We start from the raw sequence: 23,703 nt of genomic DNA on the forward strand, positions 1-23,703 counted from the left end.
AAACAGACTTTGAGACATTAATTGACTTGCCTGTGATCACATAGTGCCCAAGGCAAGCTTGAAACCCAGGTCTTCTGACAGTCTAGTATGATATCTACCCTCTCGAGCATGCCATGCTGGCACAGGGGGAGCAGATCTGGGAACATCTAGATTAGCCTTCATTAGGCCGAATCACTGTGGACTGAAATTTTTCTTCCTCCTCCCCCTCCTCCACCTCCTGTTCCTCTTCCTGTTCCTTCTTTTCTTCTTCCTCTCCCTCCTCCTCCTCTCCTTCTTCCTCCTCCATGTCTTCCTCCATTTGCAACTTCCTTGGAGGAGCTTATGGGCAGATACATATCATGCAAGGTAGAGTATGATGGAGGCACAGGAGGAATCCAAATAATGTATTCCAGGGAAATCTTAGGGAAGAGAAAACTTAAAACTCGGGGAATCAAGGAGGAGGTGATACAAGTGGAGCCTTGAAGGAAGACAAGGATTTTGTTCTGCTCTTTGAAAATGAAAGACATTTACGTTATAAAAGCCACACATAACAATCCACTTATTTTAGAGATGATGGGCACTTTTTTTTAACTTGATTTCATCCTACTTTTCTGAAGTGAAAGATATTTTGAGTTTCTTGGCTTGAAGGCCTTTGGAAAAGTTTTAGTTTAAAAAAAATCAAATAATTTCTAAGTGTGTGTCTTTTGGTACTTGACAAGCAACCGGACTATTGTCTGCCACTGTTGAGTTTCTGTTCAAAGATGACATGTCCTGTTGCACACAGACTGCCAGCCTGCCTGATGGGAGCATCGCAGAAACATCCCTTGGTGCTTTTCCCGATTCACTTTAGCTTGACTTTTCAAATTGAAAAAAAAAAAAAGATAAGAAATAACAGCACAAACAAAAAACAAACCCAAGAAAAAGGGGTCTGGGGGTCAGGTTGTCATCGTTGCTCTAAAACTGCATTTGGGGAAAGAAGCTCACTCCATGCCAGCTTCAGGCCCCAACCAGGGGTCGGGGGGAGGTCCGAATGATCCCCTAAGGTTTTGTGTTTTTTCCCCTGATTGTAGATGGTTACAGAGCCTGCTTGAAGCGTTGTGCTGATGAACACTCCCCTGTTCTCTTCCTGGGTTCTTAGTTTGGCTGTCTGGTTGACTCACTTTGCCATCTTTGGATGAGTCACTTGGAGTCTTTGTGCCAACCTCCTGAGCACCAAAATGGAGATGACAGCCTTCCCAGAGTGTGTGTGTGTGTGTGTGTGTGTGTGTGTGTGTGTGTGTGTGTGTGTGTGATCCACCTCTCAGGCCTTTCAAGTGAAAGCTACAGAAAGGGGCCAAACTCATGTTGATTCTGCCCCATTTCCTGGGGTCTGATATTTAGGAAGTCATGGATCTCTGTTGGGGAGGTAGAGGAATTGTTGTTTGGGAGAGAGTATACTTCCTCCTCTTTACTCTTCCTCATCCCTTTGCATATGTAACTTTTGAAAAGAGCCTGTGTCTTTCACTCGAGGCTGCCCGGTTCATTTCCTGGTCTGTTTTGGCGTGGTCTTTTCTTAGATTTGCAGCATTTGCTATGACTGCTGCTGGAGCCTTTTCTGCTGACCATCTTTGGGTCCTTTTGGTTCGGCCCTTGTGCATGCCCATGATTTAGAAATCATGAAAGGGAGGCCATGCATCATCTCCCCAGCGAGGCGTCTTAAGGACAAAAGTCTGTCACTCTAGAATGGCTGGTTGCTCTGGAGCCTTGGCCATTGCTTTCTGATGCATTTGCATTTATTTGTGTAGAAAGAATCTGTTTTCTGGAACTTCAGTAAAAGCCACATGAAAAGAACTTCCTTCTTACTGCAAGGCAGTACTTGACATTCTCATTGATCTTTTTCCATTCTGTTTAAAATTTGGTAAAGTTTTAGACTGAATTTAAGAGGCAGCAAAGGTGTATTAGGTGGGGTATTGGCCTTGGAGTCAAAAATACCTAGGTGCAAATCCAGCCTCTGATGTTTACCATCAGTCTGACAGTGGGAAAGTCGGTGAAGTTCTCTGAGCCCTCATCTGTAAAATGGACATGATGATAGCTGTAATACTTGGGAAGTGTCACAGGGCTATGTGAGGCTCAAGTGATGTAATATATGTAAGGCACTTATAGAAATGGTATGTGATTATTATGAATATTTAGCTTCATTAAACAAGGAGCTAAGTAGGAAATACCACTCATGTTTTATCAGATACTGCTGAGTTTGACTCTTAAGTGGCTTGTTTAGTTCAGCTTAATCTTCGAATTTCAAAATTCTTTCTGATTCATCTCCTTTTCATTAAAGGGATGAGTAATTGACGTGGCTCAACCATCTGGATTTCTCTGGGCTGAGGCCAGCGCTGTGATTTCAGACATGGAAGCCTTGATTATGGAAACATCTTTTTCTCCCTGCACATTTTTTACCTCCGTCTTGGACATCCCGGCCTTCATTTGTTTATCTGCTTCATGGGACTGTTATGAGGTTCAAATTAGATAATGTAAAGCACTTGGCACATGTGAAGTACTAGACAAAATGTCAGCTGTTAAGATGAATTTTTGACTTCCATACTAGTACGTCAGTGGATCTGTGATTTCATTGATGTGAGCATTCCCTTCCTCACCTTCTCATCCTGTATTGTAAAGTACTTTGCAGCTGTGTTGTACTATCTAAAATTCAGGTCCATCCCAACCCAGTGTGCTGGGAGTCTTTGAGTCTCCTAAGGTTGTATAGCTACCGTTGGAGCACAAGGAGTGTCTATCTGTTATCTCTTGCTCTATATGATGGGCCCACCCTTTCTGTCTCTACATATCTTTGATGATTTTTTTTTTAACAATTTCTTGAACAGTTCATTGTTGGTAATATAGCCTGTTTAGGCCCACCATGTTTCTGTTTGTTGCCCGTTGGCTGACTCACAATTTTGATGCTTCAGAGATTGTGGTATTCCATGATTTGTTGCCATATACCATCAGCAGAAAAATATTAGGGTTAAAAGATGGGAGTTTCATTTCAGGGAAATACCTGTGGGGTCATTGCATTTTCCAGTACAACTCCTTCTCCTCTCTTATTCCTTTTTGATTTTGAGTCCAGCCCATTGTCCATCTATTGTGTCTGTCAAAGCTCTATGTACTAATGGGACCAGTTCAGTGGGCTTCACCTGTTTGCACACTTAGACAGTAGAATGATAGTCTACTTGGTTTTTCCTGTTTGGATTGTTAGGCCAAACTATTTTGAATGACTGTTGCTCCCATTTGAAATATCTAACAGTGTTATAAAGCTTGATTCAATCAGCAGAATGTCATACACAGTTGGAGTGTCTGGAGGACCTACTTCACTTATGGAGAATCCTTTTGTTTGAACTTTGATGGATAGTCTCCATGACAGTGTCAAGCAGGTTTTTTTAAATCTTTGTCATTTGTTGAATAGTTATCACACTTTTTAGAGCTGAAAGATAACTTGGAGATCACAGAAAATTGAAGTACTGTGATGGGAAGTGCACTGGTATGCTTGAGTTCTGGTCTCAAGTCTGCTAATAACACATTTTTTAATTTAAATTTTTTATTTTTAATTTAAACAACAAGAAAGCATTTCCATATTCACAGCAGCACACAAAAAGAACATTGTGCATGAAACCATGAATCTCCATTTCATAGTTAATATACTCTATGTATGTATGTATGTATATATATATGTGTATATATATATACACATATATACATATATGATAAATTCTACACATTACTTTCAAAAATGTCCTGCTTGTACTTTTTTCTTCTGTACATTAAAACATTTTTTAAGGCCCTCCTGTTTTTGAGTATCAGTATTTCTAATCCCCTCTTTTCCTACTACCCCTCTCTTTGGAAAATTGAGAGAAAGGGGGAAAAAAACCCTCCTTGTAATACATAAGTAGGTTAAGCAAAAAGTGGATTCCATGTGACACAGTAGGTGTCTAATATATACTTCTAAAAAATGTTTTCTGTACCTTGAATCCATCACTGCTGTGTCAGAAAATGATGCTTATGTTTCAGAGGACATAGATCCACTGAAGAAATGGTTGGGTATTGCATTGATCTAAGTTCTTTAGTCTTTCAAAGTTGTGTTTGTTTAAAATTTTGTTGTCCCTCTAAAAATTTCATCAAGGTTCTGATGGGACACTTGTTTCTTCTCTTATTAGAATGTTACCACTTTATCATCATGTAGCACCTTCTAGTTGCTCACATAAGTTTGCCTATGTTTCTCTGGATTCTTGTATTTGTATTTCATAGTTCCTACTCAGTTCTTGTATTTTCATTACAAATCATTTGAAAATCATCTGTTCCATTAAAGGTCCATTTTTTTCCCCTGTAGAATTATACTCAACTTTTCAAGATTAGTTATTCTTGGGTGTTAGACCTGTATCTTTTGCCTTTTGGAATTATTATATTCCAAAATCTCCTCTCATGTTTAGTAAAAGCTGCCAAATCTTGTCTGATCCTGTCTGTGATTCTTTAGTACTTGAATAACTTCTTTCTGTATGCTTACAGTGTTTTTTTCCTTTGATGTGGGAGCTTTGCATTTTGCTCTGGATTTCCTGGGACTTTATCTTTTGGAGATTTCTTTCAGGAGGTCATTCTATTTTCAGTTTGCTCTTTGGTCCTTTTTTGTTTTGGTTTTTGGTCAACTTAGAAGTTTATTTCACATGATTTTTCTTTCATTCGAAACAACAAAAGTACAAATACAACATTATCTTAAATGCTACAAAGATACAAAACTCAACTCAGAAATTTTCTAGTACTGACTATACAATAAAAGCCAAGAGTGTACTTTTCATTTTGCAAATTAGCCTGTTAGCTTATCAAGGGGCCATAGCTTCAAAGAAGCTGGCTTTTTGATGAAGCAGCACCTGGGGATTGGTGTACAACCTGGTTACCAGTTTCTGAGGGGAGGGTACTGTGTGTGTGTGTGTGTGTGTGTGTGTATAAAAGGAACCATTCACAGTAAAGGGACCAAACAGAAAATCTGTACTCTTTTCAGGGTATTTTTTTTTATCACGACCTCAAGAGAAAAAAAATTTAAGGAAGCAAACTGATTCTAGGCCTAGCTTTAGCTAAAATGTATGTGGAGTGAGTTGCATGAGCTCATGTCCTATTTTCTTAAAGAATCAGGCTGGACAATAAGTAGTCATTCGGTCACCCATACTTGTCAAAAGGTACCCAAGGCAGAAGGAAAAAATGTTGTAGGTTTGGGATGGGCAAGGCTTCAGTGTCTTGATATTATCCTTGCTTGACCTGGCTCTGTTGGTTTTCTGCTCTCAGGAGTTGATAACAAGCTGAGCTTTCTTGTTGCAGTAGTGGTAGCCTGGACATGGGGTGCTTGGCTTCTGGGGCATCAGGACCTTCTGTCTATGCAGGGGGGTGGTGATAGCATCTATCTGGGTGAACCTAGCTAGGGACCCCCTAGCAGTGGTTGTTCTCTCCTGACCACGTGCCCTCAACTAAGAAATTATCTGTAAACAATGCCTCTTATCAAGTTAATCTTTTTGAAAAAGAAAGAAAAACAATTTTAATGAGAGATCAGGGGCCCAGATTTGGAGGTGTGAGGAATGGAAGTTCCTGTTGCAGATGCTGTGCATTGGTGGCAGAGGAGGGGGCTCCAGTGTGGTCTTCAGGTTGGATGCAATGGCATGGGAGAGAAAGCAGTCAGTATGCTTCCTCCTCTTTCTTCCTGTCTCCACCTCTCTGCTCTCTTGTGTGAATGCTGTGTCCAGACAGCCCTTCATCACTCTTTCCTGAGTTTCAATGCCTTTTTAGCCTCATTAGGCTTCTCAGACTCCATGTGTGCACAATTCTTGGATTGAGGGGGAGCCTCCTTTTCCTTTATATTTTCCCATACGTGGAAAATATTTTCATGATGTGATGCCCTCCAGTACGTACTCTGGTGGGTTTGGTGAGGGCCTTTATCTGGCTTCTGTTCCTTTTCATTCCTTTTGGGTGATTTTGATTTGGAGCTTGAGCACTCCCTATTGTCATATCTGCAGCAGTGAGAAGGGCTGAGGATGCTGGAACTGGAATTTGGGGAGGGGCTAGAGCTTGCTCAGGGGCGTAATGTACAGGAGAAGAGGGGCATCCACTGCTAGAGCCAGAGATGGAGAGGGGACTGGCATGGGATGCACTGCCTCCCTTGTGGCCTTTGTCTCTACCATAAAAGAGACTTTTGGCTTATTCTTTGGGGAACTTTTTCCTTTGGGTTGGCCCTTTGACTTGTTATGCAGCCTGTCATTATGTTTGGTGGAAGAGGGAGCTGTCTTCCCAGGTCCACAGCCTTTATAACCTGTTCTTCCTCTATCCTTTGGCGCTGGTGCTCAGTGCTTTCTGGTTCTGAAAGGCAGGGGCAGTTTTCATTTATAATTTCTTGAAATAATGGTCCTGGGAGTAGACAGGAGGGGAACCAGGAGACAGCAGTATCTCAAAAAGCTAGAGAGAAGAGAGGATTTAGGAGGAGCAGGTGGTTAAGTGTCAGAAGGTGCTGAGATGTCAAGGAGGATGAGGGCTGAGAAAAGGCATTTGGCAACTGAGAAATCATTTATAACTTTGGGGAGAATAGTTTCAAATCGAATGACGAAGTTGGGAGCTAGATTGCAGAGGATTTAAAAGAGAGTAATCAGGAGACAGGATGGAAGCACCCAGTGTAGACTGCTTTGTAAAGGAGCTTAGCTGAGAAGAGGGGGAGACGCAAGATGGTAGCCAGCAGGGAATGGTAGGATCTAGCAAGGACTTTTTCAGGATGAGGCAAACTCGAGTTTGTAGGCAGCAGAGAAGGAGCCAGGTGATAGGGAGAGATTGAAGATTAGAGGGTAGGGATGATAGAAGGGTTAGTCTCCTGGAGATGATGAGAAGAGAGAAGATGCAAGAATCCACAGAGACTGGTTTGCTTTGGCCAGGAGAAGGGCCGCCTCTTCATGAGAGGCAAGGGGAGCAAGAGACGGTGGCTGCCATCTTCCCCAGAGTTCTCTTAGTAACAGTTGTTTAGCCTCGATCAAGTCATAGGGTCTCTCAACCTTTATTTGCTCAGTTATAACGTTTTAGAGTTGAGATAGGTGCTCCCTGGTGTCTCTTCCAGTACTAATATTCATTGATTCTATGACTTTGGTATGTAATCATATAAAATGCTATGAAAATCCATCAACAGGCATTTATTGTTTACTATGTGCCAGACATTTTACTAAATGCTGAGGGTTTAAAAAAAAAAGGCAAAACCCATAGTCCCTGCCCTCAAGGAGCTCCCATTTTAATGGGAAGGACAGCATGCAGACCATTTATGGTGGCCATTTATCTTTGGGAGATGGGGAGACTTGTGAAGAAGGTGGGATTTGAGTAAGTCTTGAAGGAAGTTAAGGAAACTGGGAGTTAGAGGGGGAGGAGCTAGAGCGTTACAGGCAGGAGGGACAGCCAGTACAGATGCATGGATTCAGGAAAAGGAGTGTCATCTATCTGGATTGGAGGTTTTCTGAATCCTCTCCTGGCTTGCCCTCTAAGGATGCTGGTTAGAACCACGGTTCTGGCAGTTCTGTGTCTTCCGCTGCTTTGGGTTTCCCTAGTTAGGAACAGGGTTTTGTGTCACTCAAGATACAGGTGGCCTTTGACTGAGCTCATTAAATCCATCATATAGCCAGAAGGCATTTCAGGTACTTGGTGAGTTATTTTATTTCTAGGATAGGAGGTGGCTCCCCAGTTGTGTTTCTGATATTTCATAGTGATGAGACAGTGTGTACAAAACTTGTTTAAGATTAAATTATTGGGAGAAAAGTCACTAATTTGGTTTGTAATCTTTTCAGCGAACCAACCCATTTCTGGACATATGCTCCAAGGAGGCCAATCGTTGAGAAGAAAGGTCTCCTAAATAGTATTCATAAAGCACCCTTGTGGTAGCAAAAAACTAGGAACAAAGCGAGTGCCCATAAATTGGGGAATGACTGAAAAAATTGTGACTTATAAATGTAATGGAATATTAAGAATTCAGAGATATTTGTGAAGATGTGTATGAACCTATGCAGAGCCAAGAAATGGAACCATAGTTGGTGGTAGCAGTGGTGGTGGGGGAATGGATGGGGAAGAGAAAGGAATAAGGAAAATAATCATTTATGTAGTGCCTACTGTGTTCCAGGTACAGTGTAAAACGCTTTACAAATCCTCACAACAGCCTTGGGAGGTAACCAGTGCTGTTATTGTCCCCCGTTTAAAGAAACTGATGCTTGGTGTGAGGGTAAGTGACTTGTCCAGGGTCGCACAGCTGTTAAGTGTCTGAGGCTGGATTTGAACCTAGGTCTTCCTGATTCCCAGGCCCAGTGCTTTATGCACTCTGTGTGTACCCAGAAAACATACATGATACAAAGGGAAACAACTCAGATTAATTGCAATATTTGATCTTGGTTCTAGAGGTCAGAGAATGAAACACATGTTTTTCTTCTTGTCAGAGATTTGGGGGCCTGGGGGTGTGGTGTATTGCATGTGTTTGATGCTTTATTACATGGAGGGATGGGAAGAATGATTATGATGAGGGGGTGGGGGGACCATAGTGTCAGTTCATTAAGTCTGAAAAACATCGATTTGTTTGCACTTGAAAACCTCCAGCATCCTGCCTATAAAGCCGTTTGCCTATGAGCCTGCTATGCAGATAGCTTAAAACATTTGTAGAGCGTGTTTCTAACCCTTCCAAACTTCACTCCTTGACCTGCTTTGCAGCCTTCACTTGTTGTTTGAACGCCGGGGTTACTTTTCGGCCCGCCTGGTGGACATCTCCACTGGAGATCCTCAGTCTTCATCGTGTCAGTCCCTGAGAGCATAGAGACTACACTTTCCCTCCAATGTCGTTGTCACCCTTTCGGGATCTTGTGATTTGTAGCAGTGATGTCATCATTCCAAGACCACCGAGTCATCCTGAAGCTTTCCTTCCTCTTTGCTCATATTCCCCAAGTCCTGCTCATTGGTCTTCCTACAATCTTTCTGTCTCTGCCTTCTTTTCCATCCCCACTCCACCAGTGCCCTTCCTTAGCAACTTAGGTTACAGTCCTCTTTGGGGCTCCTAAGTCATGGGAGCCGAGGGCCAGAATCGTTTATTTTCATTCTTTCTTCGTGTCCAGTCCATCCGATATTCCACTGCTTGAGCATTTACTTAAAGCAATGTTGTTTTTCACTTTACCTCTGCCTGGAAAATTTCCGTGGTTTCCCATTGCCTGTGGGATAAAGTTGATATTCCTTAGCTTGGAATTCAGAGCCTTACCTGCTGTGTCACAGGACTGTAGAATCTTAGATTTCAGCCTGGAAGGGCCTTAGAGATCCTCTAGTCCGGCGGTTCTCACAGTTTGGTCTGGGGCCTCCCTGAGCATCCCTGAAGCCTGAAGGGCTTCTGAGACCAAAAAGTTTGAGAATCACTAAGTTAGTCTGACCTAGTTGAAATGTCTGCTATTTGCTGATGAATGTAATCAAGTACTTGTGCTGCTGTGTAAGTTTTTAATGGTTCCTGGCCGCTAGCTGCCTCTGCCTCCAGCCCTCATCTCTCCTTTGTTTCCACTGAGACCTTGGACTGTGCCCATGCAATTGCCCTGGCCCCTGTAGGCACAGGCCTTTACTCTGTCTCCTGGGCCCCCCCCCAGCTTTCCAGCTGCTCTTTGTGGCTTGTCTTTCTCTGTTAGAATGTAAGCTTTTTGAGGGCAGGGACTGTTTTGTTTGTATTTGCATATGCTGCACTTAGCCTGCATCAAACTTGTCCCATAGCACAGCTCTCCATCCCCACAGAATTTTCTCTGGCCAACTCCCTGCTGTTTTGCCCATATATTTATTTATTTTAAACTTCCTCTTCTTCTAGCTCTCAATGGGCGGAGAGGATCCAAGAATCTGCTTGTCTCAGACATGCGCAGTTCTTATTCCCAGCAGAGACATGTTGGAAATGAAAGTGATAGGATTGTAGGCATGGACTTCGACCTGGAAGCAGCCTGAGAGGCCGATGTGGCCAATGCCCTCCGTAGGATCCCATAGCTGTGAGGGAGATGAGGATGGTGAAGGTACATGAAGTTTCTCTTAGGATAACATTCAGTTCAAGTCACTGAACATTAAGTGTTTACTGTGTACAGAGCACTGGCTTTTGGGAATGCATTTGGCGTTGCCCAGCATCCTTTAGGCCCATCTAGATTCTTTTGGCCCAGGACGTGTTCATTTTGCAGCTGTCCTGAGCCACAGCAGGCTGGTGAGCACCAGCTCTGCTCTTGGAGATCTTCAAAGAAAGATGATTCCCTGGTTTTCCTGGGTGGGTGAGGCCCAAATGCTGCTTTCTTATCTCTTACCATCAATGAATGCCCTTTGCTGCCCTGTAGTTACAGTCCCTCACACTGTGCCTTTGTCCGACCTAGAAGAACTTTCCTTCCTCCAGAGGATAACTTGGTGCGTGTCTGAAGCTGCCTCTTAATGCTCTGCACTTTGCCAGATTCCTTTCCTCTTAGCCAGGCCTGCACAACCTGGGCCTTCGGATGCATGCAGCCTGCAGGTGTGTCAGGATTTTGGGCAGCCCGTGGAAAAATGTAGAGGATGTTTTCTGCAGAGGCCACAAGGACCCAAGGGCTGTAAGTAGTCCTTGGGCCACAGGCTTGCTTTAAGCCACACCTCAGTTCCTTTAATCCTCTTGTCCCACTCTGGTTTAAATTTTCCTTGCTGGATTCCTTTTGGTTTGAAGCTTTTTGAGCTTGTAGTCTGTATCTTTTGTCACTCTTTTCTTGATCAGATTGTATCTAAAGTGATTCAGTAGCTGCTCAATATCTTGTTGCCATGACATTTGCTACATTCAACTAGTGAAACTTTCTGCTTCATTGTTGGGGCCTCGGAACTGAAATGAGTTACAGAATCATAGTGTGTTAGGGCTGTGACCCACATCCTGTCTAATAATCTAGTCCAGTCCACTCATTCAGTAGTTAAGGAAAGCCAAGGACTAAAGGAGTTTAAGTGGTCATTGTCATGCAGCTAGGTTTCAGTCCCACCTTGACATTAGTTCTGTAACCGTGTTTAAGTAGCTTAACCTCTTTGGACCTCAGTTTCCTCATCTGTCAAATGATAGAGAGCTGAATTAGATGACCTAGCTCTAATTTGTGATTCTTGATGGTCCTCTGGCTTTCAGCCTAGTGCCCTTTCCATTATACTATGCAAATTGAGTTAAGAAAAAATGAATAAAGAGAAATGGAATAAAGATGAAACAAAGGAAATAGAATATAAATGAAATTCAAAGAAAGGGAATGAATCCCTTGAAGAGTAGTAGGGAAACTGCTTTATTATTTGAGTTGTTTAAATATGATCATTTACTATGAAGGAAAGTGTACACAAACTGTCTTGGACAGAAAGCCAGATTTCATACTAGGTTTCATTTTATTTTTTTTCCTGGCTACGTACATGGGCTCCAGGGCTTAGTGGGCGTCACACCACCAGACAAGGCCCAAGAAGACCAGGCATTACAGGATCAGGTAGTTCCTGTGCAGTAATCATAGAATTCCTCAAGTGGCAGGGCCTTGAAGGAGTCAAGTAAGCCGTCCTGCTTTCTCCGGTCAAGATTGCCCACAGGGTCTGGGGCCGGGTTTTATTTCTGTGAACTCTGTGCTGCCATCTTGTGCTCCTCAGCCTCCAGAAGGGTCTAACCAACAAAGACTTTAGCACTGTCCACTTTTCAAGCCCTCTTGGAGGATCTCCAGCTCTGTTCCTTTCCTTTGTCCCATGCAGGGGAACTCTTCAGTGATTGTTAAATAAGCTGTTTTGGTGCCATCAAGTGGTGAAATTGAATACCTTTGGTTTGGCTACTGGCATCAATGCTTTTGGCACACTGATGGCAGATGTTTCCTATTTGTCTGACTAGACTTGTCTGGTTTATTACAGAATTAGAGGGCGAAGCAGAAAAGGGCTAAGGAAGCAAGTGTGAAGAGGCCTGATTGAGAACGTGTTAGAAAGTAAGAATGCCAAGAAGAAAACACACAAGCCACATTTTAAACATTTGGCTTGGTCGCTGAGATGACCCTGGTTCCCCTTGTTTTTCCTAGTCACAGTGGTAGACAAAGCACTTAGTATGGTCTTAGGACGAGAGCCATGCAAGCAGCCTTAGTGATGGGGTTCAGGGAATCGGAATGGATTCTGTATGTGTTTAATGATTTCACAGCTCTCTGGGGTCCCAGTGTTGTGGCAGTGTGGCCTCTGATGTCAGCGACTTGTAGTCATCTGAAGAAGGGCAGCAGAAGTGCGCACTTGAGCCAGACTTTCTCGATTCCAGTTTGATTTAAAAAACACAAGCAACAGACTGCTGGTCAGCCCCATATTCTGTTGACCACCTGCCTGAACTGCTCCTGTCCAGGCCTCTCTCTCCCAGCCACGTCCCTGATGGCCAAGCCAGAGTCCCCTGGGCTAGACTGATTTGTGAGGACTTTCATGACTATGAAATCTTAGTTTCACTGACCAGTCTAATTCATTAGTTTCAATATGATGGAGCGTGATGATTAGAAAATTGAAATTGGTCTTTATCTTTAAGATGGAATACAGACAGACCCAATTCTGTTCCTTTCCTTAAAGCTCGTGGTGGTTCCCATGGTGTGACCCTTCTGTACCTTCCTCTTGAGAGTCTGTGCTGTGGGCATGCTGGTGAGGCTCCACTTGGCCCCTTTTGATCAGTCTTTGGGGGCTGGAAGGGACCTTTTACAGGTGAAGGAAGAAGGTACCTGGGGCACCCAGGGCAGTCGAGACCAGGGCTGTTCTCCTAATTCCAAGGCTAGCGAGTCAGCTGTGGATAGAGGCGTGATCTCGGAAGATCTGATTGATCAAAACAGCTGTTGTGCAGCTGGTGACAGAATTGATTTCAGCCCCCCCAATGTCTTAAAGAGCTGGGCTTCTTTAGCCTGTTTAAAGAAAGCAGTAAACAAAATCCCAAGAATCTCTTTGAAGCCATGCACCACGTTAGGCCAGTCACAAAGCCTGGATTCCATAGGGGCAGGGAGCCTGCGGCCTTGAGGCCACATGTGGCCCTCTAGGTCCTTGGGTGTGGCCTTTTGACTGAGTCCAAGTTTTACAGAACAAATCCTTTTATGAAGGGGATTTTTCTGTGAAGTCTGGATTTAGTTAGAAGGCCCGCACTTGAGGGCCTAGAGGGCCACATGTGGCCTCGAGGATGAAGGTTCCCCACCCTGGAGCTGAGAACATGGTGATTTGAACTGTTTTTCAAGCCCGGAGAACTCTGAGCGATGGGGTTTTACTGCCTGTACTTTGCTGCCATCTAGTGATCCTAAGCCCCATGAACAGCCCTTTGTGCCGTTGCTGTATCCCAACTGTACCTAAGGATTCCTGTGGGCACATCTTGACTTAGAAAGCTCCATCTATTGTAATTTAAATTTACTTTGTTAAATATTTTCCAGTTATGTTTTAATCAGGTTTGGGCCATGCTGGGAAGTTTTGCCGGCAGACACCTCTGCCTTGGTGTGCAGCTGATGGTATAGTTTCTTTTTTTCTTTTTTCTCATAAATATCTGCTGGATGATACCTTAAGAGATCATTTTGACCAGAGATTTCAAACATGGATGGGGAACCAGATTAAAATGTAATTGGGAAATATTTAGTAAAATAAATAAAAATGCAAGAGATCCTGGATGCTGCTAATATGTGGTTTTCTAAGTCATTCCATGGTCATCAGGGATCCTGATGTACATTTTAGTGGTCTACTGTTTCTGTATGAATTTCATTCTCACTGATCTGGTTCCACCAGAGCATTTTACTGATGAGGAAACTGGGATGGACAGAGGCAATCTGATCTGCTCAAAGTCACAAAGATCTGAGTGAAACAATAAAGGTAGGGCTGGCCTGCGGGCGTCAAGTTCTTGAGAAGCACAGAGCGCCCTTTGCTCAGCTCGATGAGGGGACATCAGCATTTCTTCAGCCTTCAGTTAAGCCCTTGTCGTGCTGGAACGGAACATCCTCTGCTGAAGACTAAAAGAAGCAGGCAACCAGTGACTCAGCAAGCCACTGCCACTTGCCATGCTTGCAGGCCCTGTTGCGTCAAGTCTGGACTATGGTGGCGGCCAGCTAGCAGGCCTCTCGGCCCGATCTTTCCCTGATCCGGTCTGCCTCCGCTCAGCTGTCAGAGGGATCGGTCTGACCACGTCACCTCGCTTCCCTCCCTGATTCAGTAAACTCCAGTGGTTCCCTGTTGCTTCTTGGATCAGCTATAAAATCCTTTATTTGGTATTCAACTTTTCCTGACCAGGCGCCCTCTTGCTTTTCTGTTCTTCCACCACAAGTACTTTGTGGTCCAGTGGCCTTGGCCTCCTGACTGTTCTCCAGGAAGATGCTTCATCTCCAGACGCTGGGCATTTTCACTGGCTGGCCCCCATACCTGGACTTTTCCTTTCGTCCTCTCTGTCTCCTGGTCTCCCTGGCTTCTTTCAAGTCCCATCAAAAGTCTTGCCTTCTTCAGGAAACCTTTCTCAGTTCCTCTTCCCTCTGTTGATTATCTCCAATTTATCCTATGTGTGTCTCGTTTATATATGATTGTTTGTGTACTGTCTTCCTCGTTAAAACTTGAGCATGCTGAGAGCAGGGCCTGGGCGGTGTTTTGGTCTTTGGCCTTTCTTTATGTCCGCATTGCTTAGCATTGGTTCCTAGCATATAGTTTTGTTACTGTTCAGTCATTTCAGTCATGTCCATCTCTTGGTGACCCCGTTTAGCATTTTCTTGGCATAGATCCTGGAGTGGTTTGCCATTTCCATCTTCAGCTCATTTTACAGATGAGGAAACTGAGGCAAACAGGGTTAAGTGACTTGCCCAGGGTCAGACAGCTAATAAGTGTCTGAGGCTGGATTTGAACTTAAGTCTTCCTGACTCCAGGCCCGGTACTCTATCCACTGCACCACTTACCTGCCCCAGCAGCAGATAGTAGGCATTTGATAAATGTTTCTTGACTGATATACTGAATTTCAGCTGTGTGTCATTGGTAGGCCCTGGGGATGCAGAGATAAAAGGAAATAGCCCCTGCCTTCAGGGAACTTTCATTGCAGAGAAGTTGTTGTCAAAGTTACTTTGAATTCAGTGAAACCTGAGCTTGTGAGATAGATGTCTCCAAGAGGTTGTGGGGAGGAGGGGAAGACTGGACTGGACATATCTGGAAACATGCAAATCATTCACTTTTCTAGTTAATACCTTGCAAAATCCCCTTTCTTGGGGCCTGTCCAATATTCTGGTATTATGAGCTATGCTCGGTTTGGATGAAGATTCATTTATGTACGATTGCAGCTGCCTTCTCCAGAGAAAAATGTTTCTGCTGGTAAAGAGTCATCTGCCAGTGAGTATGGACTAGCTCTCATGTGTGGATGCAGTTCTGTGCTCTGTTAATCAGGGACTAGATCATAAGACGCATGCGGTATCTGGCTGTTCATTGTGGAACCTGCTGCATGTCCGTGGGATGTCACTGTCCTGAGCCAGGGGACGTGGTGGCCTCTGTTTTCTCTTCCCCGAGAGAGATTTGGAGGGTGTGGCTCATTCCCTCTGGAAGACTTGTATTCTTGAAGCCTGGCATCTTGAGGAATAACCTAGCTCCCTTCCTAATCCTAGGATCATGAGCTGGACAGGACCTCAGAGGGCATCGAGTCCAAGCCCCTCATGGTAGATGAGGCAGCTGAGGCACAGCCAGATGAAGTTAGTAAAATGGCGGCCTACTGACGCCAAACCGCAGCTCTCCCTCCGCTGCTCCCTGTGCCTCCCGATTGGTGTTTTCTCTTATTCTATTTAATAATAACAAGAAAGGCTAACACGCAGAGAGAATCTTAAGGCTTGTCAAATGCTTTATAAATGTTGTCTCATTGGATCCTTACAACTACCCTGGGAGCTAGGTGCTGTCATTACCCCCATTTTAGAGATGAGGAAATTGAGACTGAGGTGAAGTGACTTGCCCAGGGTCAGACAGCTAATAAGTGCACGAGGCTGGATTTGAATTCAGGCCATCTGAATTACAATCCGTCATTCAGTCCACTAAGAAAGTAATTTTTTCAACCTCTCTCTGCCACCCAAACCAGTGCTTACTTTCATAGTGGTCTTCCTAAAACACAGGTCTGACTTTGTCATTCCCCTACTCAGTAAACTCCAGTGGCAATCACCCTACTCCCTGCCCCATCTGGTCTTATACCTGGTACCCCTGCTTCCCACATTTACTTTTCTTTTTTTAGGCAATTGGGGTTAAGTGACTTGCCCAGGTCACACAGCTAGTAAGTGTCAAGTGTTTCATCTGAGGCCGGATTTGAACTCAGGTCCCCTTGACTTCCACTGCGCCACCTAGCTGTCCGCTCACATTTACTTTTTGATCCAGGGGCTCTGGCCTCCTTGCAGTTCCCCTGACAAGACAAGACCCTCCATCTCTGGGCTCCCAGCATTTTTCCTGGTTGCCCCCATGCCTGGAATGCTTTCCCTCCTCCTCCTCTCCACCTCTCCGCTTCACTGGCTTCTTGCAAGTCCTACTTAAGTCTCGCCTTCTACAGGAAGTCTTTTCCATCTCTCTTCATGTTGGTGCCTTCCAAGCTCCACTGATTATTTCCCATTTCTCCTCATAATATAGTTTGTGCATTGTTTTTTGCCTGTTATCTTTGCCGTTAGACTGTGAGCACCAGGAAGGGCCTGGCTTTTACCTTTGTCTGTATCCTAGAGCTTACTTAGCACAGTGCTTGCATGCTGATTGACTGACTAGCGAAGCTGCTTCCTTTTAACTTCTGTTGCCTCTGTCCTTTATAATAGTATTACTAGGGATGAGGGATAAAAAAATCTCACTCTTCCTTTGCACTAATCCATAATATAGTTAATTCTTTCTAAACCCTCATTGACTCAGTTTTGTTATTTTCCCAGGGACTTTCAGATTCTCAAACTAGATAGTAACAATAATCTCTAGCATTTCTATATTGCTTTAAGGTTTGCAGATCACTTTATTTGATCCTCATAACACCTCTGAGGAAGGTGCTATTGTCCCCCTTTTACATAGGAGGAAACCGAGCCTGGGACGGGTTAAGCGACTGGACCAGGGCCCCACAGCCAGGAGTGAGCAAAGCTAGTGCTCCGCGTTGTGTTATTTGGCTCCCTCCAATGCCTGCTTGTGGAGCCAGGCTCTTGGGTACCTTTCCTTAGGATGTGACCGGTGCTGAGTGCAGTGGAGCAGGACTTGGCAGCGGGTGAACATTGTCGTTTGATTACTAGACCCCAGTCTCCTCTTTTTGTCATATTTGAAGAGGTCCAATGATTGAACCTGAGGACTTATTACGGAAAGGTTTCAATCACCCCATTGAGGATTTTATTAGGGAAAATACAAAACTTTAGATTTGTCATTAATTTTGCCTATTGTTGCATGCCGTGATCACTCTGGGTGGCTTGTGAACTCTTTTTAAAGAGGGTGACCTTGTTTTTTAGGCATTTAGTTTGTGGTAATCATTTGCCTGTTCTGCTAGGCACAATTGGAGAAAAATTTAGTTTCTACAGAATTCAGCTCATGTGAGGTCTTTGCTTCTCTTTGTGTGCATGGGACTCTGGCTATTGTTAGTGAATTGTGGGGGTGTATCAAGGGAAATGGCAGACCACATACAGAGTCCTTAGAAAGCTGCCATCTTTCTGCCCCACCCCCGACATCCCATGGAAAATCCATTTTTATCTGAGGCAGTTTAATAAAATGCCCTTTGCTGACAGAAATATTATTCTTCATTATGAAGAATGAACTATTGACTATTAACATAATTAATGGGGGGGGTCCACCGACTGTGCTGAGGCCTTCAACTAAGTTTATAAGTTTATAAATATCATGTGCACCAGGGCAGCACATAAGCGGTCAGGTTATAATCACACATTCTTCCTCCATGACTTAATGCACTGCCTTTTGGGGACAATACATAGGATCACAGGAGCATAGATTAAGCTTTGGAAAAGACCTCAGAAGCCGTCAAGACAACCTCGCTCCCCAGATTGGCAGATGAGGAAGCTGAAACACAGGGTCTAAGACATGCTGCCAGTGAGTGCCTGAGGAGAGACTTGAGATCACGGCCTTCTGCACCCCAAGTGTTGTGCCCTGGCTTCTGTCCCTGACTTGGGCTGCTTTTCTGTGACAGCTTGAATCTTGTTTTTGGGCATGGTTTATTGTTGGTAGGTGGTGCACCCAATTACATACGTCTTACATGTCTTCTTAACCTTCAGGTGAGTGGTAATTGTGATTGTTTGGACCGTCGCAGGTTTCTGTGGTCTGAGGCTATGGACTAGAAGTCTGTGACTGGTAAAAGGAGGAGAGTGTGTGTGTGTGTGTGTGTGTGTAGGCACATTAAAGATATTCAGTTTCCCAAATTCTTTGTGCCTTCTGCCTTGTGTTTAAGCCATCCTTTCATTTAAACTATCTCACAGTGAATTGTTAGGGCCAGCATGGCTGAGTGGGTCAGGGCTGGTTTTGGCATCTGAATGATGTAGGCTCTATGTCCAGCCCAGAGTGGTGTGGCCTGACAGCTCTCTTAAGAATACCCGTTGTTGAGGGGGTGCGGCTGTATATTGGCTGAGAGTGGCCCCAGTCCCAGTGAAATCACAGGTCCAGCCCGAAAAACCCTTCGTGGTCATTTCTCTACTCAGCACAACATCTATTGACTCTTGGGTCCATGAAGCTTCTTTGCATTGGGGTTTGCTTGGCCTTGAAAAAGTGAAGTTGTGACTGCTTCCAGGTCCCTCTTGGTTATTAATCCATTATTCTGGGTCTGGTTGCTGCACTTGACAGTGCTGACTTTGGATTCTCTACCTAGTTGAGCTTTTAAAAAACTCTTCTCCATTTGTGGTGAAGACAGTTCCTCATGGGCAGCCTGGGGGTTCAGGCACCCATGTTATTGGAGCTCAATTTGAAGCCTTTGATTTGGTTTTGCTGTAGTCCCTCCAGGATGGCCTTTGAGGCTGTGAAGCCAGCTGCCTATTGACTGGTGGCTTTGCTTGGGGAAAAGGCCAGAAGAGACTGGGTTCAGTACCTGTCCCCAAAGGCAGTGGTGGCATTGTCTAATCTGGTGGGGAGTGTGCTGGGATGAAGACGCAGAGCTCAGCCAGGGCCACGTGGGAGAGAGGAAATTGGAGAAGCAGCAGCATCTTTCTTCTTTCTGTCCCATGTGTCTTTTTGGGGCACCTTTGGAATTATTTCCTGACACTGATTCAACTCCATTTTTGAAGAAAGACTTGTCCCCAAACCTTTGCTGGAGGCATTGTTAAAATGCAGCGATCCCAGGATGCGAAACAAAAGAAAAGGTGGCATGTGTAGAATAACTTGGCATTGCCAAGAGTTCATTTTGTCTGGGCATGGTCCATGTCAGCGGATCCATCCAGACACATTTTTTAATCCATTACTTTGTGCCAGCCTCTGGGCTAAGCGCTGGGGATACAAAGAAAGGTGGAAGATAGTCCCTGCCCCTCAGGGAGCTCACAGTCTGATGGAGAAGAGAGTGTGTAAATAACTACAGATATACACAGTTGTATATACGTAGTTGTATACTATGTGCCGTGTAATTGGAACATTGTTGATTGTCCTTTGTTTTCAAAGAGGGCCAATGACATCACAGGGTGGTGGGTTTAAGTGAGGCAAACTTGCCTCAAATCATCAGCCTCGTTCTCTCTCCCAGAGTCATCGAGGTCCAGTGGCAGGACAGAAGTCAAGATGGCTGGCGATGGCCTGAGATGCAGTGGATGACCTTGGTGTCTTCGATGTCTGACCAAGCTCTAAGCCTTCCACAGCACCTGCTTCCATTGCCTTCAAGGCCGTTGGAAGAAATTGTTCTTATCCACCCACTCCACGGGGGGAAGTCTTCACGTGCTTGGGGTAGATATTGTATGTCTAACTCACTGAGGGGTTTGAGGCCTGTCAGTTACTCTCCACCTGGCTCAGCCCATCTACCTAGATGTTTTACTGGGCTGTGGCCGCTGTGCATGCTACAGCCTCCTGGAGCCACAGGTGAGAGATGGGGGACAGGTGGACCCCAGAGGTAGATGAGCAGCCCTCGGCCCAGAGGTGCTGGTCGTCCCTGAGCACCCGTGGAAGGTAATCTTGGAGGGAAGCCATACGCAGTCTTGTTGCCTAGCACACAATAGCAATTTCTTTGCTAAATCAGGGTATCTGTGATGTCAACTAGGCGAGAACTCCCTTTACAGGTGCAGATTCCCACTCTTGTGTGCCTTTCAGGTCATACGTCACTGATCACTGATGACATTGCTGATATCCTTTGGACCAGGAGTTCTTACCTTTATTTTCCATGTCATGGACTCCTTGGGCAGTCAGCGTCGTAAAGCCTCTGGACTCCTCAGAATTAGGTTTTTAAACACACAGAATGCAAAGGATTACAAAGGAGGCCAATTGTAGTGATAGATAGTTACAAAAATAATAATTTTTAAAAAAATTCCTGGCCCCCAGGCACAGGACCCCTGCTCCCAGAATTCAAGGGCATTCATATCCTTGAAAATTCAGCCACACACATGTTGGTCATTGAACAAAGATCTCTTATTTAGAGTACCAGCAACTCAGTTAATGTTTATACAGTGTCTAAAAACTGATTCTTTGCATTCTCTGACTGATTTTCTCCCTTTCTGCCACGGTTTCTATAGAAACAGAAATGGGCTTCATGGGACTGCAGCCATTTTGTATTTTTCTTTGTTTCACAGTCTGTCATGGACTGACTAAGATTTCATCACCAACTGGTCTGCTGATGGGGATGAGCCTCTCTGTCTTTAACCCAGGTCCTCCTTAGAAAGCATCAGAGGCTGCTGCAGGATCCTACTGGAAGGCTTTCAGGTGTGATGCAATCTTCCAGTGCTTGGACTCCTGGCATAGTTTTCCAGAAAGAATCTGGGGCACCTTTAAGAGGCCTCTGGGCAGCTCTTTGCTTCTCCCTTCTGATGGCTTGCAGCCTCCAAAGTTCTGTTCTTGGCTCTTCTCTCTTCTCTCTGTTTTCTGATGGCCCAGAATGGCCCCTGGTGCACCCTGGTTCACTTTATTAACTAGATGCCTCCTGCATTAATTTTGTCTGTTTCCTCTAGTTTGGTGCCCCCTGGGGAACACTGATGAGTAACATGTCTCCTAGAAATCCTTCACATAGACTTAGGCTGAGTAATCAAGTCACTCCTTTGGCTTTTCTTCTTCAGACTTCTTTCTCAGTGGCATCATGTGGTATTTGACTTAAAACAGACACAGTTATTTAGAGCGTGCCCCTCCCTCCCCCCCCCCATTTTAGAAAGGCCGATGATAAGATGGAGTGTTTCAGGAAGAAAGCATCCAGGCTGGGCAGAGGACTTGAGTTAATGGCATATTGACCAATAGAGATAATGTGTACTATAGCCTGACTTGGAGAAAGCTCTCAAAGAGCATGTTGGGCATCCTCTCTAGGGGGGAGGTTGATGAGAGTCAGAAATCTGTTGAGAAGGATGGATGAGTTGTATTTCTCTCCATTGGAGGGAATACTTATAGATCCATTATTGCAGCAGTCTAAGCCATAGACTGGGTGTTGTTTTAGAATGCAGTCAGAGCCTTTTGTACGTGTCAGCGTACACTGTGATATTTGTAGGACACTGATCCCCTTCTCATTTTGCCATGGCGTAAGTGGCACAGGCTGTATTGGAAAGGCATTGGACGGCTAGGGGGTAGTGGAGATCCCCTGGCTGGGTGCAGTTGGGTTATACAGCAGATGTTTCTCATGCCGATAATAGAGTCGATTCAGTCAGTAAGGGCACCCACCCTGCAGGTTTGTTGTGAGGCTCAAAGGCCATCATAACTGTAAAGCGCTTAGCACAGTGCCTGACACACAGTAAGCAGATAATAGAGAGCTGATTCCAGAGAATTCTCTCAACTTTTATTTCATTTATAATCAGTGTTCTAGAGTTTCCCTCTGAACTGTTTTGCAAGCCTTAGGTTTTCTGTATCCAGTTACATTGTGGGCTCCACCAAAGCAGAGTCCATGTCATCTTCTTTTCTGTTCTTGAGGCGCTTGGGGAAGTGCTGAGCATGCAGCAGGCTGATTGATGGGGTTGTTATCCTTTGCTTCTGTCCCATCTCAAGTTTGGATGGAGCCTCGTATGTGGACAGACATCTGTTTATCAGGCTTAGCTAACTTCTGGGCTAACTTCCTTGGGTCAGAGGTTGGCAGGAGTAGTCTGCCATTAAGAAAGACCTGTGGGAACCAGGATCTGGAAGATGCCTTTGGCTCCTGCTTGTATGAAGGTGGTGGCAATGGCAGGAAGGAGGAGCCTGGGATTGAGGCCTCTGGATATTGCCTGTACTGTCCCGATCCTGCCCTAAAGCACTGATGGTGACGTTTCGAGGTTGAGTCTGGGACTTAGGGCCTTTCATGCATCTATGGTTGGGTGTTTGACTGTGCCAGTTGGCACTCTGCTTGTTTTTAGTACAATCCTTGGTGTCAGCATTTGAAAATTGTCTCATGGTGGAGCATATGTGACCTGGGCATTACTAACTGTCATAAAATTTCCTTTTCGGGGGAGGGTTGAATTGGGGCTGGGTGGGTAAACAAAATATTTTGTTTACAGTGCACTGTAAAGATGATTCATTACAGTTTAATATTAACCAGCTCTGGGGGCCAGAAATTTATCTTGCTTAGTTTTAACTAGTGTTTCTTTCCCACACATGGTGTGAATCAACTGTCCTTCCAACTTGAAAGAGTTTGAGCGCAGAGAGCTCGCTGACGCAGCTTCTTTGTTCTGGAGAATTGTTTCCATTGTGCCTTCAAAAAGGAGGGACATTAAAAGTTTTGGCTCATGGTGAGTTCTCTCCATGTTGGCCTCAGTTGGGGGGCTGGTTGTGGGCTGGAGCTAGCCTGGCTGGGGGGGACTTCTTCCATTTCCTGGACTTTTTCAAGACTGAGCATTAATTTCTTCAAGCTCTCCCACTTGGTTTTATGTGATTAAAGGCCTCCGTGGAAAATGGAAGGCAAAAAAATCCCCCAGTGTTTTCATATGGAGGCTCATCCTTTCGTACATGCTCCTGTCTCAGAATGGGGAGTTGACTTGATCTCCCCCGCCTTACCAGAGTAGTTGTAATTTTCTGTTAGGTGCTTGGCTAGTAAAAGTCTTTGAGAGCCAACTAAATGGGAGAGAGTGTGGAAGCGGTAGATGGCTCATGTTTAGGAAGGAAAGAAAACTGAAGTCTTCACATTGTGATATAGTACCATTCTTGTGACAGCCAGACTGCAGGATTGTGACATCATCTCAGTGCACGTTGAAACTTTAGTGAAGCCCCCATGCTCTGGTGGGATGGTCAGGGAGTCCTCTTTCCTGCTCTGGGTCTTGCCTTGAGTTGGTCCTGCTTCCAGAACTCTCATTGGGGAAGAGCAGTTTGCCTCCTTAACCTAGAAATGTTGTGGGGGCAGCTTCATTCTGAGGGCCTGGTGCCTGCTTGTAAAGAGCAGCCTTCTGGAGGCTCCTCTTGCTTTCTGTCATGTAGGAGGTCTGGAAAAATAATAGATCCCTTCTAGGTCACTAGTTACTTTCTGTATGTTAAAGGGAATTGACATGTTCTTAATTGTTCCCCTAATTCAAGAGGGAAAGGTAATTGAAGTAGGCTTGTGAGTACTTCCTTTGATTGGTGATGCCTTTGCTAATATACTTTGTGCTGCTCCTCTCTTCATCCCTCATATTATTGGACTCTTTAGCTGTCTGGCATCCTTTGGGTGGGGCCCTTGGATTCCGT

General features: G+C 44.7%; 1 protein-coding gene across 1 annotated transcript in view; it reads left to right on the forward strand.

Annotated features, from left to right (window-relative positions):
* EXOC6B (exocyst complex component 6B) overlaps nucleotides 1–23,703 on the forward strand; it is a 453,944-nt gene that overhangs the window by 38,464 nt on the left and 391,777 nt on the right. The gene's annotated exons all lie outside the window — the stretch shown is intronic.

The sequence above is a fragment of the Phascolarctos cinereus genome, unplaced genomic scaffold (assembly GCF_003287225.1).
Source record: "Phascolarctos cinereus isolate Bilbo 61053 unplaced genomic scaffold, phaCin_HiC Scaffold_2;HRSCAF=192, whole genome shotgun sequence".
NCBI classification, from domain to species: Eukaryota; Metazoa; Chordata; class Mammalia; order Diprotodontia; family Phascolarctidae; genus Phascolarctos; species Phascolarctos cinereus.